Genomic DNA, 20,869 nt, shown 5'->3' with positions numbered 1-20,869 from the left:
ATTTCACGCCTCATCAAAATAATCTCCTCAAGCCATGAGTTGTCTCCCCTGTTAAAATAAAACAAAAAATCTTTGAATAATATGTGCACGTTATTGCAATTTTTTTTATATATATAGTTGCAAATCAGAACATGAAGAAAAGATAAATTTAAATCCTTCTTTCTTTAAAGTAATCTTTAACTGTATAATTCAATAATATGATCAATAAAGAACAAAATAAAACCTCATAAAAATTTCAATTGAATTCAATTTACATCATTCATTTGTTGCCAAATTTTAATTTCCTCTTTTATATGAAACAAAATATACATAACACACAGTTATATCATACAATAGGATAACAAGAAAAAAAATTATTCATTTTATGTAATGTGGTTATTTTTTCTGTTTAAGCTTTTGTTAACATGGCAAACAATGATATGTTGATTTAACAACTAATTGTTACAAGATAATATCGCAACAGTACCTCAGATAACGTGAGTTGATAAAACGCCAACAAAAAGCTAGCAACATAATTAAACCATGGCATGATCAAAGAGATCTTTATAAATAATTGTCAACATCATGTTTGACCGACTAAATAGCAAAACAGTAAACATTTGTACTAATGACAAATTCACAGAATGGTTTGTTAACCCTATTTTGTGTATACGTAAGTGTGACTGATGCGGTCCATTTGCCCTACATACACAATAATCTATTGTAATATTTATGATGTCTGTATTGTGAGCAACATATGACTAGATGTTTTACCTGTATTTGACTAATACCATTTATGACCTCCGACCTTTGGCAGAGGATTATCCCCTACCTAGTATCTTATCCACTTAGTTCTATCTTAGCCAGTACAGAGGTACTCTCCCTGGGAGACCAAATTCCCCTCCCCCAGGGCCACCCCCAGGACATCACTATACAAAACAGTTCAACTTAAATATCCTGTTCCGATATAACGTCAGGGCTTCAACATTTATATACATGTAGACCAAAACATACAGGAAGTCTTTTGAAATTATAACAAATTTGGGTCATATCTAATAACTGCCATCATAATTATAATGCAGAAAAAAATCTTAAGTCTATACCTGTTCTGTTTGCCAGTTGTTACTGTCTAAAAGACCAACGCTGTACCGCTTAATTCCAATATATATCGGCGGCTTTTCTGTTAAAATTAGACCTATCTTATCTGAACTATGTTATTATTATGTCACGCAATCTTAATAACTATACATCTATCCAGCCATTTCTGTAATTGTATAGTCTCAAAATAGCTCAGTGAAGTTTTAGAATTTTAACCCAGGTCATACCCCACTGTACATGATTAAGCCACCAAATTTTGGTATTCTAGAACCAGCTTGGATAGAAATATTTGACACCTGGTATATATCATCAGGAATTTTAATTACATGTACCTACCCTGATACTACATTCTTTACCCATGCAATTCAACTTCATTTGATACAACAATGGATCACAATGGCAGAGTGGTTAAGGTGTCCGACATTCTAACATAAGCTTCCCACTTGTGGTTTACAGTAGCAGAGTGGTTAAGGTGTGTGACATTCTACCACTAGCCATCCACCTCTGGGTCACAGTGGAAGAGTAGCCAAGGTGGCAAAAACTACCACTAGCCCTCCACCTAAGGTTCACAGTGGAAGAGTAAGTCAAGGTGGCTGACATTCTACCACTAGCCCCCCACTTCTGGTTTACAGTGGCAAGGTGGTTAAGGTGGCTGACATTCTAACATTAGCTCCCCACTTCTGGTTTATAATGGCAGAGTGGTAAAGGTGTCCGACATTCTATCATTAGCTCACTACTTCTGGGTCACAGTGGCAGAGTGGTTAAGGTGTCCGACATTCTAACATTAGCTCCCCACTTCTGGGTTACACTGGCAGAGTGGTCAAGGTGTCCCACATTCTAACATTAGCTCCCCACTTCTGGTTTATAATGGCAGAGTGGTTAAGGTGTCCGACATTCTATCATTAGCTCACTACTTCTGGGTCACAGTGGCAGAGTGGTTAAGGTGTCCCACATTCTAACATTAGCTCCCCACTTCTGGGTTACACTGGCAGAGTGGTTAAGGTGTCCGATATTCTAACATTAGCTCCCCACTTCTGGGTTACAGTGGCAGAGTTGTTAAGGTGTCTAACATTTTTTCACTAGCCCTACATCGTCACTTCTAGGTCACAAGGTCAAGGTCTTATGTGGGGTTAATTACCTAATACTGACTAATGGTTGATGTGTTTTCTCCAGGAACTCCGAATTTGCCTCATCTCCCAAACCTTGAATGTTCTCAATTGAGCATACTGTAAATAAAAAGTAACTTGCAATAAAATCAAAGTTAATTCAGAATCCAAATACATATACACGGTAGTACTGGTAAATTTGTCAAAAATAGAAATGTTTGCTGTGACAGCTTAAATTGAACTACCGGTATATATATTATTCAACATATGTATGACATCAAATCAAGAAATAGAATATCTGAAATGTGATTCTAAATATTTTCTTAATTAACATTCTGCAATACCAGAGTGAATCAGATTACATTTCATTCTCTTCAAAGTTTTATGCAAGAAATGTTTGAGTATATTTTGTTTTGTTTTGTAACAATTTTAACAAGTACTGGCAATGTCATTTCAGGACTACATGTATATACAGCTTCCCTAGTTAAACTAAGTTTTATATATGATACATTAATTACTTATGATTTACCTCTGCATTGTCTAAATTTATAATTCTATCTCACTGAATCAAACTGTTAAGCAGTCAGAAAATGTTCAGTTGCAACACTGCACTTCTTCAAACTTGGAGTAAAAGAATAAAGAAATATGACTCGCTGGAATATTTTCGCTATTTAACTAATTCAACTTAATATATGTAAATCAACTAAATTCACTAAACATCTGTTTAAAATCTCTCAGCCCTCTCTCTAGTTTTGGACAAAAAGAAATAGGTGGTTATAGCTACATCTACTTTGGCTTTATCATAAGAATACACTGACCCACAAACAAGCTTAAAAAGACCACGCCTAGCAGAGATGTTGAGAATGATATTTGTCACAGGTAAACTACAATCCTATAGTATCTATAATACTAGGATCCTTATCTAGGCTCGCTGGATATGGTTTTAACACCATCTTACTTTATGCACTAGTTAGCATGTCTGAACCAGATAAGATGAATGGTAACCACACTAAACCATGCTCCATTAATTAGATTAATAGTTGAAAAGGTAAGCAAGAATTTGATGAAAGAGGAAATATACAACTACAATGACTATTGTTTATTTTTCTTATTTCTTAGAGATGCCCCACTGCTGACAAATTGTATTTTTTCACTAACAAAAACTGGAGCAAACGATTTAGTATTTTTCTTCAGTTACAAAAGTTACAACCACCATTGAAAAGTTTGAGCTTCTAATTTTACTTGAAGTTAAAAATATAAAAAAATATAAAAAAAATAATTCATTGCATTCCGAAAAATTCTGTGTCATTATATCCTACATGGAATGAAATACTGATTGCGCATGCACCAAAGGCAATATGAATTATTTTTTTTTTTTTTTTTGTGTTAATTAGACATACATACACGATTAAACACCAATTATTGTAATATCATTCATGCTCTGTCTGCGGTGGAGTATAGTGTCCCATTTACTGTCTAAGGTTTGCTTTAGGTAGCTAAATCTATTAATTTGTCTCCCATCTTTGAAGTTTAGGATGCTATGAAAAAAACTTCAAAAAATCAAAACTTAACCTTACTTTCAATCTAGAATATGTCACTGTCCTCGCTTGAGGAATCGATTAATTTTGTCTTTCATTTGATGTAAAATAGACTTTCTAAAATTCTGTGGAATATATAAATTTTCAAACTGTTGCATGGTCTATCTGTCTTTGTTCTAAACTAGGGGGAGATAATCTAGAATTAGAATTTAGCTAAAATTTATCAAAACACGTCTAGTTAATTAGCCACAAATCTAGCTATTAAATGTGAAGAGAGAAGGGGAGAAATTCCTTTTAACCTTGGTTAGCTATTATTCTTATAGAAGTTTATAGAATTTGGTAAAGTTGGCAGGTTGACTGGGATAGTTGAAATTGGAATCGTTCTAGCTGGGAGAATAAGTACGGATAGTTTCATTTAACTTTAAGACTACTAAAATACTATGAACCCGCAGACAAATAAAGACTTGTTCGATCAGTGATAAACAATGAGATTTAAATGTAGATAAGTCTTGTTTTGTTTCAACTTAGTTTGAAAATGTCATTTGCATCAAAACATCCAGGTTATAAGACTGTGGGTTGATTATTATTCCTTAGGAAAACTGACCAAGTTATATGCACAAATTTAATCACTCACCTTCATTAAAATAGCTCATGTATGCACATTACTTAAACACCTGAAGATGTACAGACCTAAGTCTTTAACTAAATGCCACACCTGTCGCAGGTAAACACAGGTATCAATAATAAGAACGTTTTTATCTGTAGCTTGTTATAACTTTGGTTGTAGTGTGTTTTCTTTTATAACTTTGGTTGTAGTGTGTTTTCTTTAATTATCTTTGTCAAGTAAACAAATATTGTGGGAATAGTTTATCCACCTCACTGTTTGTTGGCTACTAACTCTGGGTGGTGGGGGTGGGGGACTGGGGGTAGGGGGAGGGGGCTCCTCCAGGATTTGGCACCACAACTAATGAACTCATCACTTCACGCCAGCTAGCTGGATGGTATTACCATCCAGTCTGCCGACCAAACATTTGGCAGGTATGAAGAAAGACCCAAAATGAAGAAAGATGGTGTCAAATATCCACATTCTGTACCGATGTAAACAGAAAACAAAAATAATAGAGTTAGTTTTTGTCAATTTCTTTAGTTCATTAGTGCATCCACAATATCTATACAATTCATTTCATTTTGATACAAATATTTATGATAATTACAACCTGTCCTTTTCTTTAATAAATTCCTAGGACATTTGCAAGTGAATCTTCAAAGTTTTAATTGGAAATATCCATTTTAATGAAATTTAAAATAAAGTACCCGATGACATTATCTAAGCATGAAACTGTTTCTCAAAATATTTAAAAGAAATCCTTGAATTTGTTTGAATCACTGCTTTGATAAAGAAAAATGAATAAAAATAAAGTATTAATCATTATCATGTAATTGAAGTATCATTTAATATGTGTACTCTTGATGTATGAGTCACAATAACCCAAACGACTTGTAAAATATTGGCAGACAAAACATCATGTTACAGTACCCTCCGAGGAAGGAATATTGAGGATACTCCTTCGGGAAGAAATACATATTTTTGAGAGACAGTTGATACAAACAACTGATAGTTAGAGTGGTACATCATCTACAAATCTACACCACTTCCCTAGTTTCCATTAAATTAATTATAACCAGGAACAAACTATGTCTACCCATCATAGTCTTGCTTCCAGGACGATGCTGTGGCTCCCTAGGGGCCTGCATCCACTCCCTGATTGGCCCCTCCTAGGTGGCATTTTAAGGAATAATCACATAATATACAGGATGTATTGAATTTGTGTTTATTCTCGGGGGAAATTCAGTAATACTCTATTTTCTCTCAGATATTGTAATCATTTCTTCTGTCAATCAATATTACAGCAAAGATAAAAGTGACAGTATCCAAAGCATCAGCTACATGCCTATACATTGTCAGGTTTTCTCGTTAATTGATGATTTTATAGGACAGAAGTTTCATTTGGAAATGTTTACATGAAATGGCAACAGATATATTGGATATCACATTCACTGGAATTTATAAAACATTTGAAAAAAAATAATATTCAACAAAATAGATCTTAAAAATATCAAAGCTAATCTGTGTCAGATATTTAGAGAAAAACCAGGGCTGATAAAGAAATCTGGACATCATGCAAACTAAATTTATATGCTCTCTTTTTTTAGGTCACCTGAGACGAAGTCTCAAGTGACCTATTCTAATCGCCTTTTGTCTGTCGTCGTGCGTCATCCGTTGTATGTCTGCAAACAATTTACATTTTTGACTTCTTCTCAAAAACCGCTGAAGCAAATTCAATGAAATATTGCACAAACCTTCTAAGGCATAAGGCTAATCAAAATTGTGAATTATATGGTCCCCACCCCCATGGGGGCTATGGAAAGGTCCAAAAGGGGTAAAATTGACTATAATTTCAAAAATCATCTTCTCCACTCACAGATGTGATGGAATCAAATACTCTTCATAGATAGAAAGGTCTAAAGGTCCTTTACAAAAATTGTGAATTATATGACCCTGGGGTCTCAGGTTTCCCCTTGAGAAGGGGGTTAAGTTTACTATAGTTTATTTAGGGAAAACACATTTTTGAGCATTATTTGGTCATTTGTAAAAGGAAATGAGACAAATGTTGTCAGAATTATCCCAATGAAATGGCTGACCCCCAGGGACCAGAGGGACGGGGCCAAAATGGGTCAAAATGGCTAAAATTTCAAAAGTCTTTTTCTGAGTGAAGTGAAATTTATAAGATCACTGATGGAACCAAATAATCTGCATAGATTAAAAAATGAAATTTATAAAATCACTGACACTGACTGACTTCCAGTTTGGTTTTGTTGTTAAATGTTTGGCAAAGGAAATTGGAATTTTAAGCATAAGGTTTGGCAACATAATACACTAACTATCAAAATGAAAAAAAAAAAAAAAAAAAATTTAATACGAAAGTTCAACTTTAAAGGGTTTTTTTAATTTGTAAATAATTTAATAGATTTGAACCAACTTTGCAATGCTCTTTCTGTAGCAGCACTCAGGTGACCGTCAAGGCCTCTTGTTATTTATTTCTTTATTTTAAAATATTTCATTGGTTATACACTAATAAAATAAAGTACAATGTATTAACAATTGGATGAGATAACAGGCAAAGCCTATACAAATTCTTTTTTTATTTATCAATTCAACAAAGTGTTTTGTCAACCACTACATGTACATTTTACGTTTGTAATTTAATGTATAGGCCATTTTATTTAAATCATTTAGTCGAAACAATTTTGATAGCTCAGCCAATGAGAAAGTGTTAACAGATAACTGTTAATTAATTAGACCTATAATTAACTTAACATACATTTTCACCATAGCTATCACAAACGAAATAAACATATTGCCATAATGCAATATGCGTATTGGTAAAAGAAAATAATTATTTTATTTATTTTTGTGGAGGGGGTGTTAAGACTTCATAGAAGAAATATTAATTATGTAAATAGTTAAATACTAATTGTTCCCCAGTCCATAACCACATAAAAATCATGCCTAAAAGCCAACGTGATGTAACTAAAGAATGGAAATTTCCTGGTCATTACAATTTATTAACGTGTGTGCTCATATCAAACAACATTAATTGTTTGTCCTAATTATATAATCTCAACATTGCCTTGTGCTACACATGTAGAGCTACTAATTGAAATATAATAGTCAGCGCTGCGTTTGTATTTACATGTGTATCTAAAGCGACCTTGTTTACAAGAAATATACGTGTAAGATATCTTATCCCACTGTTATTTGATGCTCATCTTCTACAGAATTACAATGCTAGTTAAATGATAAAGTAAGCATGTGCTAACACAGTCGAGCCGATGGACGATCACTGCTAACTGCCTGTCAAGACCGACGCTCTCACTCACGTTGCAACGAGCACCTGTTTTAAGTCTTGATCACCAGAACGCTTTTCACTGTACGTTATCCATAATCAGGGCCTAGATTATGAATATTCATCGCCGAGCGGCCCATACCATTGTGTAGAGTGCTTTGTACTCCATTGAGCAGTGAAGTGCATAGTGTTTATCTTTTCAAAGATTTACTTTTCATCAAATTTGTATGAGGAAAAATAGGAACAGATAAGACAAGAGAGATCATCAATAAGGCCATGACCCGTCTGACTGGAGATAGAACAATGGCAGGATGTTTAGTGGGGTAAGCATTGTGATTTCCGAGGTCCCAGTTGTAACAAAGTTCCTACACCTTATAACTCACAACCGTCTACCTTTTGTCAGCCTGTGTTTCGACGGCCAACAAGATATGTAACTGTATTGACCTATGAATTGACTTTGTCTTGTAAATATATTTCTCCGTTGTACGATTATCACTTAACATTTTGTATTATTTATTTATAGATTTTCTAAACGTTGGAGTCAAAATATTACTTTATGGAAAATATTGAACTTGTTACTATTTTTAGACATCACGCGCAGCGATGTAAACAAAACCACGTTGTTGCTCGTTGGTCTCGTGCAATGTTGAAAGGTATTACGTGTTTGTAAAATTCATGAATGGAAAATGGAACGGTTTGTTTACGCATTAAACTGACATGTTTATAATTATATGTACATATATACAAACACTGATGGATATTAATATAGCGGTATACTGTACAGAATTAGTCACTTACTGAACATGTATATATCATTTACCTGTCCATGATCAGGTGTAAACATGGTGCCAGAGGCATGGACATCAATTTGTCGACTTAACCAAATAGGTATACATGCATTTTTATAGGCCAGTAATTGAAATCAACACATCTGGAGAGATTAATCCATTGCCTAAAATAAAAACAAGGAAGGGCAGGGTTGTTTACTTCTTGTAATGGACAGAGACGTGCAGTTATTCAGAGATCTTATATATTGATTCAGGAAAGCCAACATCATGTGATAGTAAACATTGTTCAACTGGCAGAGAATTGTTTTATTTTGAAGGACCGGTAATCTATTGGTTGGTATATAGTTATCATGTTATTGTCATGCAGTCAATCCTAGATTTGGTCCAGTAGTGAGCTTGATGACTGTTTTAATTACTACCTGGAATGATTTCCTATATAACATTTGATGATTTATGATGATAGCTTTATTTGAAAACATTATTATAGTCTTCATTCCAACCGTATAATTCTCTTTAATAACTATATAAGGAATGTGGAAACATTTCATTTAACAAGTGATTTACTTATTCTACCAAGCATCTCCATGTATATTTACATTTGCTTATTGTCACAATTACTTATAACACTATATAAACTAACCAAGCCAAAGAGAAGTCTATACAGGTATAAATGACACACATATTATGTATATAAATACAAATTACTTTAATTGCATGTACAATGACATGAAGGCCTTAAATTTATCAGTTAAAATTGTTAAAACTATTCACTGTCAATTACAATTTAAAGCAATATTAATAATACTTTGTAAATTATGATTGATGCGACTATAATAGTGTAATCATGGACAATCAAATGCAGTACTCTAAATATATTTTCAATTACGGCAATGATTTTACAAAATACTGGTAGTGCAACAAAATATGAATACACACAGATACATCAAATTCTGACCATTTTGGTAAATAAGACAAACAAATAACGTAATTTGTTGTTTATATAATGTATACAATTTCTTGTAAATCCTTTTAGGCCCAGTATCAGTGAAAGTTTCTACAGGCCTTTTGAAACTCTCATTGATACTTGGCCTAAAAGGATTTACAAGAAAATCAAGACATCCAGATTTCAGCCCTTTTAGACCCCTGAAATCCATGAATGAGGGTTGATCATTAAGAAGACCTCATTAAAAGAGTTAAACATATATTTTAACTTTGCTATCTAATCAGTTTGATCATTGCATTGCATGGTAATCTTTCAGAGTAACATTAAAATTTAATGATATTTCTCGACGAATAAAACAAGAAATCACATCAATTTGTAATATTTCTCAATAAATACATAAAACAATGCAAGTTAGATGACCAAGCGATGTTTTTTAGGTTCTGTCCAGATTGTTTGTTTATACATTCTATTATCAGTCAAAGTCATTTTTAAAGACCAGCCAGATATAGAAGGTGGTGTAAAACCAGAGAATCTGAAAAAAATACACCAACCTGTGGTCAGTATGGATCTGGCAATTAACTGCCCTATGTGGGATTCAAGCTCGAAACCCAAAGGTAGAGGACTTATGGTAACTGTTATAATTGTCAAAATATGACCATTCAGTAACTGCAGCCCCCAATTCAATCCTTCATAGCTGAGCTAGATCATGACATATCAACTTTATCTCAAACAAGGATATGAATTATGAATTTAGATATTGAAAAGAAAACAAGAAAAAGTTATACTCTAAAAAAATCAATGAATATTTAGCCCCCACACAGAATTCCCAATAGTGCAATTTGACATTATGCCTGGGTTAACCTTGTGGGCTGAATCTGTTAAGGAAATATTTTTGTTTTAATCTACTCAAGCTTATATATGTACAGTATTTATAAGTATGACAATGCCTTGGGGATTGTAGAAAACCTGATATGTCTTTAGTACAGCAGGATGTCGGGTTAAAATTAATCACCATATTAAGGTTTGTATCACATGAACAAAACTTACGACAGATGATAAACGTTGTATATATTATAGTGTAGGTGTACAATATGTCACCATATTGAATTACAATAAAGGTTGGTTGTACAATAAACAAATAAAAAAAAATTATAGTATATATTTCTATTATTACATATATAAGGGTAAATAAGTCATTCTGACTCGACACTATAATAATTTTATAGCGGATTGCTTCAGCCCTACCTTACTTGATTAATATATAGTAAATAGAAGAAATATTATGAGATCAATCAATTTTGTGTTATTTAATCAAATTTGATCAGATTTTCTTTCTAGTATCTACTAAGAAGTAAGTTCAATAGTTAAAACCAAGTCCAAATGAATGGATTATGTATGTGCTAGTTGGGGAAAAAATGAAACAGAAACTGTCATTACCCAATTTCTTCTGCTAATGTTATTCATGATTCCAGCTTATTTTGATGAGGTTACATAACATCACACCAATTGTCTATCTTATGTCATTGTATTGTCTTTATCAATATCATGACATTGTGCCAATATGACTTCGTGCAGATAGCAAGAAATATGTATTATCAGAAATCAAATGAATACATATAATTATATCTCTCACATTAAAAACAAACTTGTCATGTTAATTTCATCAATTAACAAATTTTATTACAATAGAGAAAGAGAAAGTAATATCCCAATTAGATGTTTCAACTTGATTTTGAAATTATTTCTTTTCCGCAGCTAGCTGTTTAATTTTTAAAATCAATACTAGAAATTACAGTTGGCCTTATCCAATGTTATAATATGGTCCCAATTATATACAGCAGCTATAGTGGACTCATCAAGACTCTATCTGACCCAAAGAGGATGACCACAAGTGCCAAGAAAATGACTTATGTCTTTTCTGTACCTTTGACCTCTGTGTGGTCAGCTCTGGATTTCATGGCCAGGACATTAAACAGGCCCTGGTCAGTTTGTAGGTCAGCTTGACCCCAAAATGGCCAGTAAGCTGCCCCAGGGGAGTAGATGTATAAGGCTGGTCACTGGTAGTTACACTGGATAAACATTTCCCTCTCATCTGTGTCCCTGCAATTCTCAGATAAATCAGTTGTTAGTATAGATAAATCAATATAGAGTCCTCTGGTTGGATACTCTCACCAATATGTCTGATAGTCTGATCACAGCCACCAGTTTCTCTACACCAATCAGGCCAACAGGAATTGTTTCTTGTCTATTAAAGGCCTACTTTGTCCTGTATGTGGCAGCTATATAGCATATCATCGAGAGAGATGTTTCATTCATTTTTATAGCCCAATAGGGTATTTTACGCAACATGTTTTTGGGAAGCGCTAAAAAAGAAATAAACTGAAGTATGCAGATAATAATAGATGTCATATTTATAGTTTATGATGTCTGTGTGACAATTCTGAATATATTAACAATCTGATTGTTTATTATTTGAAATGAATAACCTTGTGATGCTTCAAACAAGACACAATTTAATTATAAGCATACAATTACCAATTAAATGGGATTTTGTCTTATTTCATTCTTTCTGATATGTCTGAATTTAGATCATAACTTTAAAGTAAGGGGAGATAATCTAGTAATTACAGTGGCCATTAATGTTAAGGTCAAAGTTTTCTGATACAACTATGAGTGAAGAAGCTTTAAGGTCAAATTGATAATTTGAGACCAATAATGGTAGCCATGTGCACATTCATATCAGTACCACAGAACCAGCTATTATTTTAATTAGCATATCATCCTTAAGGCATTTGATTAAATGAAAAAGCTCCCAATAAAGTCTTAAGTAGGTTGAAGTGGTTATAATGCTTCAGTTGTGTTGGGGGTAAATTAACTTTGACCAGTTGTATTTTCATGAAGACCGACTGAAGATTATATGTTGCATAAATTACATAAAACAATAACTCAATTTCCCATGGAATGCCATTATGATAAATTATACAATGATATTAAGAATAAAAGATATTATATAGCCTTGTTTTGGCATGCATCAAGGTGCATAACCGTGTAATAGATTCATTCATGCGAGGTCAACACAGGTCAGCTGTGACCATAAACCTATCATATTACCAAATTAGGTAATCTGTCACACTAAAATAGTCATAAACAGCATAACAAGTTATAGATAAACAATATTATGTGCACTAATACCATGAAATAGGAATTTTTGTCCGACTATGGAATTTTGTTTGTTTGTATACTATTGTAACAGCTATTTAGAGGTATGTCAATTTGGATGATGGAAGAAACCTGGATCCAGAGTACTCACAGAAAAACCAGCAACCAGTGCCAGCAGAAAGCAGCCAAAGCAACTTTAATCACAAACTTAATTATATTTGGTCAAAAAAACTTCTTCATATATAAACCAGAATAACTAGAAGTTGGTTGCTGAACGTAGAATGTCTGATATGTAGTCTTCTTACCCTACCTACCCATTCCACTCAAGTATTGAATAGCGATCATTATACAATGAACATGCATGAAACAACATATAAGAGTGACACTGCAAAGTTGGCAACCTAGAGGGTAGCTAATATAATCAATTGCCATACCTAAATTTTAGGACGTCCAGTAGACCCCTGAGAATATGTTTTTTGATGCTCAAAAATCAGATTTGACTCTTGGGTTTCAAGCATGTGTCTATATTTGTCATATATTTTGACTCTTCAGATTTCTGAGAAATGGTGATTTTACTTCTGGTTAAAAGTCAAGGGTCAACTGGACACAATATTTTTAAAGAGAATAAGAAATTGCTTAAAAGATATCAGATTAACAACCTTAATTAGCAGATATTCATTATTTGTATTTAAAAAATTACTTTACATAGATGTTTGACTCAAATACTCATCAAAGACAAAGTGTTATTGAGACACTATTGGATATTTGTAATATTTTATTTATTCTGTTTTTATTGTACTATCTGAGGGATTGACATGGTATATGTCTTTGAACATTTTATCAAAAAAAAAATGTTTACACTGTAAAAATTCTTGTTTGAATGTCAATACAGCTCTTAAGTTTCAAGGTCATGAAAATCTTGAAAGTTTGAAATAGAAATTTTTGCTTACATTTTATGTATGTAAATTGCTGTTTTCATATTATGGTTCATATAATTATATGTATTTTAAAGATTTAACTTTGATAAGTTTAATGGAATTTACTCATTGCATCAGTGATAAAGGCTCTCACGTCCTTGACTTGAAAATCGGAACAAATTCTTGTGTTTACGACATAAATGAGCGTAGGAAATTGACTGTCACAGATGTGTATAGGCATGCCTCATTACCATTTACTATACATATATATAATTACTATTTTTTAATTAAAATGCATGCATATAAACTTTTCATATCTGTGATCTGCGAAATATATAAAACGTAAATGCTCTGCGAAGAAAGAAATAGACTTAACGCTGGTTGACCCACTGGTAAGATTATTGAATAATCACGACTAACGATAAACATGTGTATATATTTACGATTTACACAATCTTTGTGACAGGTTCGGATCCGTATTATAGATGTATGTTATTTTCAGTCAGTCATGTAATAGGTGTTTTGTGGTTCGTCTGATGGCCCGTCTGATCGCCCGATCAGTGATACACAGGTATTACAATACTTCTCCCACCAAATACGAACTGATTGATCACCTCTATAAAGGTTTAGTGTATAACCCTGATTGACCTCCCTACCAATGTCTTACCTGTATCTACAGGTAAGTTATTTATAGATACACCTATGATGAGGTACTAACTATCTCTTGATAACAAGGCTACTGTCAATTGGATATGAAAGTGTCGTCAACCGACACACATTCCATCCTAACTACTTATGCAAATATCTGTATAAATTAAAATGAATCGTTAGTATGTCATTCTCGTTATCTGATATGACACATTTAACTTGTATACTTATAAACATAGGTGTATCACTATACCTAGTATTGTAGATTAGTACCAGAACAACATATTGACAATCAACACTATAAAACATTGAAAACAAAACATGTTTATAGAATTGATAAAAGACAATTTTGTTTCCATACATATCAATTTTCCACCCCCTACAATTATATAATATTAAACAACTCATATGTATAACAAACATCCATACCTTCATCACAATCGCCACAACCTCCTACTGGTTTCTGACAGCAAAACCATGATTTTTCTCGTAAACAGCGACAACTTTTTTTTACAGCAATTTAAAAAATGTAAAATTATGTTGTAAATATGTTTTCCTTTATTGTCTTGATTAGAGATGCAACAGTCTCCAAATATCGATTTTACTGTACATAAAAAAACAAAGTGATTATATTATTGGATACACGATACACAGTCCTATCTTCATCTTGAATGTTTATCATATGTTAAGGTCGTTGACCAAGGTCATTATCCTGTCTATAAATAACCTGTGTAGATTGTTATCAGATCTCAGCTGTATCTTCAAATTCACAAGATGTAAAAAATCTCAGACAAAATTCCACCCTGAAACAAGGACACTTGAATCGATGTTCCCTTTTTGTGACCAGATTTACCAAATATTTCTGAAACATATGAAAGTGTTTTCTAATAGGTCCAAGTGTAAGGATCAGAAATAATATATAACACATGACTATGTATTGTTGAAATAAAAAATATGGATGGTCTTGTGAGGTTTAGCACTCCGATCGCGAACTTCCAAAAATCATTTTCAGTTGTGATATGCCTCTGTAATAGCTGATGGCTACCTCAGTTCACCAACACAATTAAAGGACATGTAACAGCATGCCCACAACAGCCCAGACCAATCCCTTTATCTTTTGCGACTCTGACCAGAATTCACACATGCTCTTATGTAATTTTACATGCTAATCATAAATGAACTTGATCATTGAAAATAATGCTTTCAAAATTTAATTTAATTCTAATTAGCTGCAGAGACAGATACATTATATATCTTACTTATTACCTGATTATTGATACTTAGAATTAACACACTACTAATTGGTCAATGATCACCAAATTGGCAATTACATGTATCTTTCAAGTACTGCATTCTACCAAAAAAGAACAAAAGTTAAAAAAAAAAAAAAAAAAAAAAAAAAAAAAAAAAAAAGGAATGGTTTGAAAAGAAGACAACAAACATGCAATAAAAATGAACCAGAGATTTCCTATTTGAATTAAGAAGTCAAAAAGGAGGAAGTTCATTATGCTAATATAGGTAAAGGGCATTTATTTGATCAAATATGGGTTATGCATCAGGTGATAGTTGTCAGTGGGTGGGTGGTATGTGGGGATATGTTTTATGATGAACAGTTTATGTAAGAAGGAGTCGGTCAAGCCATGCAGTAAGCTTGGTGGGGGAGGATCCTGGCTTTTTAGATATACAATAAATGACCATCAGGCTGGACATGGTCAGTCCTGGTGACAATGGTCAGGCATCACACAACTAATTTATTCTATTATTGTCATTAATAGACATTAATGGTACTTTGTACCAATACAGAATCTATATCTTTCTAACCACACACATGCTGTACTTCTACTGTCATGCTCTTCCAATATTTCCAAAATCAAGAAATCTGGAACAAAAAACAGAATTACTCTTTAGGCAAAGAGAAGAAAGTATGTAATTATTACTACTTTTCATGGCAACAACTTTTAATTGTCCAGCTTATGTCCAGACTCAATATATTTGTTTACATTTGATGATGGGCGTTGAATTAGTCATTCCAATACTATCTGAATTTAGCCTAAAACACATACAATTTCCTGTAAAATTGTTTTAAAGATTTCCTTCCTATGAAACACTTCCTAGTCGTGATTGAGTAAATAATGCAAGATACTTAATTTGATATTATCTAAACAGGTGATATATATGGGAATGGAAAATATCTTTATTTATATTATCAAATTTATAAATTACTATTAATCCTACAGATCTATTATAATTAGCATCATTTTAAATTTACAAAAATATAATAAAGTTAGCAAAGTAATTGTCAACATAACACATGACATACCTTAAATATTACTTCCTCTAGAAGATTATTCACCAATAAAAAAAAAAAGATAACCATTAATCATGAGATTATTTCTGAAATATTTTTTAATTTAATCTTTTATAATTAAAGATTTACAGATAACATGCATCAGTGGCAGAGTGGTTCATGTTTGCCGACTTACTACCATAATTAAAAACCAATGATAACGTTGAACTGGTGCCATGTATTGGCTGTATGTCTGTGGGTTTTTCTCCGGGTACTCAGGCTTTCCTCCACCAGCTAACCTTTAGGTAACCCTAAATGCCCCTGGCTGTTGATAGGACATTAAAACAGTATTTAAACTTAACCTATGGTTATCAATAAAATAAAAACGAACTTTGCAGATAAAATAAGATTGCAAATAAAACAAGATATCCAATGAAATAAGATTGCTATAAGCATCAACTATCTTTAAATTTCTGTTTATTCAGCAGATTGCTATTTCAGCATGCTGTGTTTGGTAGGTGTTAAAACAGATCTATCAATCATAGACAGCGCATAGACACATGCTTCAATATGTTTAATACAGCTAACTGATGCAGTGTAGCGATTGTATTGTGTAATCTAATTATTAACTTTGGCCGCCAGTAATAAAATTCTCCCTTGACTGCCTGCCAAACTTTGTACTGCTACACTGAGCTGTGTATAGGCCGTGCTGAGGTGTGCTGTTCCCCATGCTCTATCACACACTACAATAGCATCAAGACAATCAGGGGGTTTCACATTTTTACACCACTGCCATACCTCTATGTAAATGGGAGATTGAGCACTGAATGAACCTGTACCTCCTTATGGGAGTTTCAGGATAGGGTGGTTATACATATCTGGAATTGCAGAAGATAGAGCAATCAGATTTAGCTTTGGAAACACTAGCAAGTGTCTGAAAATAGAGGTGTCTTCATAAGATGTCATCAGACACCTTGTGTGTGTGTGTGTTACCCATAATGTACCCAGTGTCTGATGTAGACACCTTGTGTGTCTGTGTTACCTAATGTACCCAGTGTCTGATGTAGACACCTTGTGTGTCTGTGTTACCTAATGTACCCAGTGTCTGATGTAGACACCTTGTGTGTGTGTGTTACCCCTAATGTACCCAGTGTCTGATGTAGACACCTTGTGTGTCTGTGTTACCCCTAATGTACCCAGTGTCTGATGTAGACACCTTGTGTGTCTGTGTTACCTAATGTACCCAGTGTCTGATGTAGACACCTTGTGTGTCTGTGTTACCCCTAATGTACCCAGTGTCTGATGTAGACACCTTGTGTGTCTGTGTTACCTAATATACCCAGTGTCTGATGTAGACACCTTGTGTGTCTGTGTTACCCCTAATGTACCCAGTGTCTGATGTAGACACCTTGTGTGTCTGTGTTACCCCTAATATACCCAGTGTCTGATGTAGACACCTTGTGTGTCTGTGTTACCTAATGTACCCAGTGTCTGATGTAGACACCTTGTGTGTCTGTGTTACCCCTAATATACCCAGTGTCTGATATAGACACCTTGTGTGTCTGTGTTACCTAATATACCCAGTGTCTGATGTAGACACCTTGTGTGTCTGTGTTACCTAATGTACCCAGTGTCTGATGTAGACACCTTGTGTGTCTGTGTTACCCCTAATGTACCCAGTGTCCTGATGTAGACACCTTGTGTGTCTGTGTTACCCCTAATGTACCCAGTGACTGATGTAGACACCTTGTGTGTCTGTGTTACCTAATATACCCAGTGTCTGATGTAGACACCTTATGTGTCTGTGTTACCCCTAATATAACCAGTGTCTGATGTAGACACCTTGTGTGTCTGTGTTACCTAATATACCCAGTGTCTGATGTAGACACCTTGTGTGTCTGTGTTACCTAATGTACCCAGTGTCTGATGTTAGACACCTTGTGTGTCTGTGTTACCTAATATACCCAGTGTCTGATGTAGACACCTTGTGTGTCTGTGTTACCCCTAATGTACCTCATATCTGATGTAGACACCTTGTGTGTCTGTGTTACCAAATGTACCCAGTGTCTGATGTAGACACCTTGTGTGTCTGTGTTACCCCTAATGTACCTAATATCTGATGTAGACACCTTGTGTGTCTGTGTTACCTAATATACCCAGTGTCTGATGTAGACACCTTGTGTGTCTGTGTTACCCCTAATGTACCTTATATCTGATGTAGACACCTTGTGTGTCTGTGTTACCAAATGTACCAAGTGTCTGATGTAGACACCTTGTGTGTCTGTGTTACCTAATATACCCAGTGTCTGATGTAGACACCTTGTTTGTCTGTGTTACCTTATGTAACCAGTGTCTGATGTAGACACCTTGTGTGTCTGTGTTACCTAATGTACCCAGTGTCTGATGTAGACACCTCGTGTGTCTGTGTTACCTAATATACCCAGTGTCTGATGTAGACACCTTGTGTGTCTGTGTTACCCCTAATATAACCAGTGTCTAATGTAGACACCTTGTGTGTCTGTGTTACCTAATATACCCAGTGTCTGATGTAGACACCTTGTGTGTCTGTGTTATCCCTAATGTACCTAGTGTCTGATGTAGACACCTTGTGTGTCAGTGTTACCCCTAATATAACCAGTGTCTGATGTAGACACCTTGTGTGCCTATGTTACCCCCTAATGTACCCAGTGTCTGATGTAGACACCTTGTGTGTCTGTGTTACCCCTAATGTACCCAGTGTCTGATGTAGACACCTTGTGTGTCTGTGTTACCTAATGTACCCAGTGTCTGATGTAGACACTTTGTGTGTGTGTGTTACCCCTAATGTACCCAGTGTCTGATGTAGACACCTTGTGTGTCTGTGTTACCCCTAATGTACCCAGTGTCTGATATAGACACCTTGTGTGTGTGTTACCCCTAATGTAACAGTGTCTGATGTAGACACCTTGTGTGTCTGTGTTACCTAATGTACCCAGTGTCTGATGTAGACACCTTGTGTGTCTGTGTTACCTAATGTACCCAGTGTCTGATGTAGACACCTTGTGTGTCTGTGTTACCTAATGTACCCAGTGTCTGATGTAGACACCTTGTGTGTCTGTGTTACCTAATGTACCCAGTGTCTGATGTAGACACCTTGTGTGTCTGTGTTACCTAATGTACCCAGTGTCTGATGTAGACACCTTGTGTGTCTGTGTTACCCCCTAATGTACCCAGTGTCTGATGTAGACACCTTGTGTGTCTGTGTTACCCCCTAATGTACCCAGTGTCTGATGTAGACACCTTGTGTGTCTGTGTTACCTAAAGTACCCAGTGTCTGATGTAGACACCTTTTGTGTCTGTGTTACCTAATGTACCCAGTGTCTGATGTAGACACCTTGTGTGTCTGTGTTACCCCTAATGTACCCAGTGTCTGATGTAGACACCTTGTGTGTCTGTGTTACCCCCTAATGTACCCAGTGTCTGATGTAGACACCTTGTGTGTCTGTGTTACCCCTAATGTACCCAGTGTCTGATGTAGACACCTTGTGTGTCTGTGTTACCTAATGTACCCAGTGTCTGATGTAGACACCTTGTGTGTCTGTGTTACCTAATATACCCAGTGTCTGATGTAGACACCTTGTGTGTCTGTGTTACCTAATATACCCAGTGTCTGATGTAGACACCTTGTGTGTCTGTGTTACCTAATGTACCCAGTGTCTGATGTAGACACCTTGTGTGTCTGTGTTACCCCCTAATGTACCCAGTGTCTGATGTAGACACCTTGTGTGTCTGTGTTACCTAATATACCCTGTGTCTGATGTAGACACCTTGTGTGTCTGTGTTATCCCCTAATGTACCTAGTGTCTGTATTCTTTGTATGACACATTCAAATTCTTGTCTAAAGTGATGCTAATTTGACACATGTTTTGTTAGGGTGCAGAGGAAGTGACTAGATATTTGTTTATGAACTTCCACAGGCAATATACACACCTGCACTGACATCCAGTGGAATGTTACACAATAGTGACTAGAATAAACAAAAACAAATTTAAAAAAAACATGTTTTCAGGAATTGTTTTAAACTAGGGACACTATCATATCAATAAATATCAAAATTTCCAATACAAATAAATCCTACTTCATATTTCACATATGGTCATGTACCAGGTAAAATATGTTGAAAAGAACAATTTTATATAATACATTTTCTGTAGTATATGTTTATAAGTATTGTCACAACATAAGAACTAAAACAAAAACTGAAAACATCAAAATTCCTGTTAAATCCAGAGTAAACACAAAATTCCTGTTAAATCCAGAGTAAACAATTTAAAGTTATTCTTTTTCCCAAAATTCTAAATTTAACCAAGTGTATATTTTTATACTGGACTATTTTTAGAGAAGGAAAGATTCACTGAATCTAATTGTTTAACTATTGTACCAATGGTTGTTTTCTTATCCTTATCAGGAAGACTATTAATGCTACTTCCTGTTTCTGTCACAACTCCTACTCATCTTA

The 20,869-nt window shown here is 34.4% G+C and overlaps 1 protein-coding gene across 6 annotated transcripts in view; it reads left to right on the top strand.

The window, feature by feature from the left end:
* LOC138323494 (zinc finger MIZ domain-containing protein 1-like) overlaps positions 1-20,869 on the top strand; it is a 146,036-nt gene that overhangs the window by 86,416 nt on the left and 38,751 nt on the right. The window contains exon 1 of one of the 6 annotated variants that reach the window (XM_069268143.1): positions 7,746-7,952. The exons of the other annotated variants lie outside the window; for them this stretch is intronic. The gene's annotated coding sequence lies outside the window, so the exon portion shown is untranslated. Of the gene's footprint in view, positions 1-7,745; positions 7,953-20,869 lie in introns of those variants that run through there. 6 annotated transcript variants of the gene reach the window in all.

The sequence above is a fragment of the Argopecten irradians genome, chromosome 5 (assembly GCF_041381155.1).
Source record: "Argopecten irradians isolate NY chromosome 5, Ai_NY, whole genome shotgun sequence".
NCBI classification, from domain to species: Eukaryota; Metazoa; Mollusca; class Bivalvia; order Pectinida; family Pectinidae; genus Argopecten; species Argopecten irradians.
This window is presented reverse-complemented; position numbering and strand designations above follow the sequence as displayed.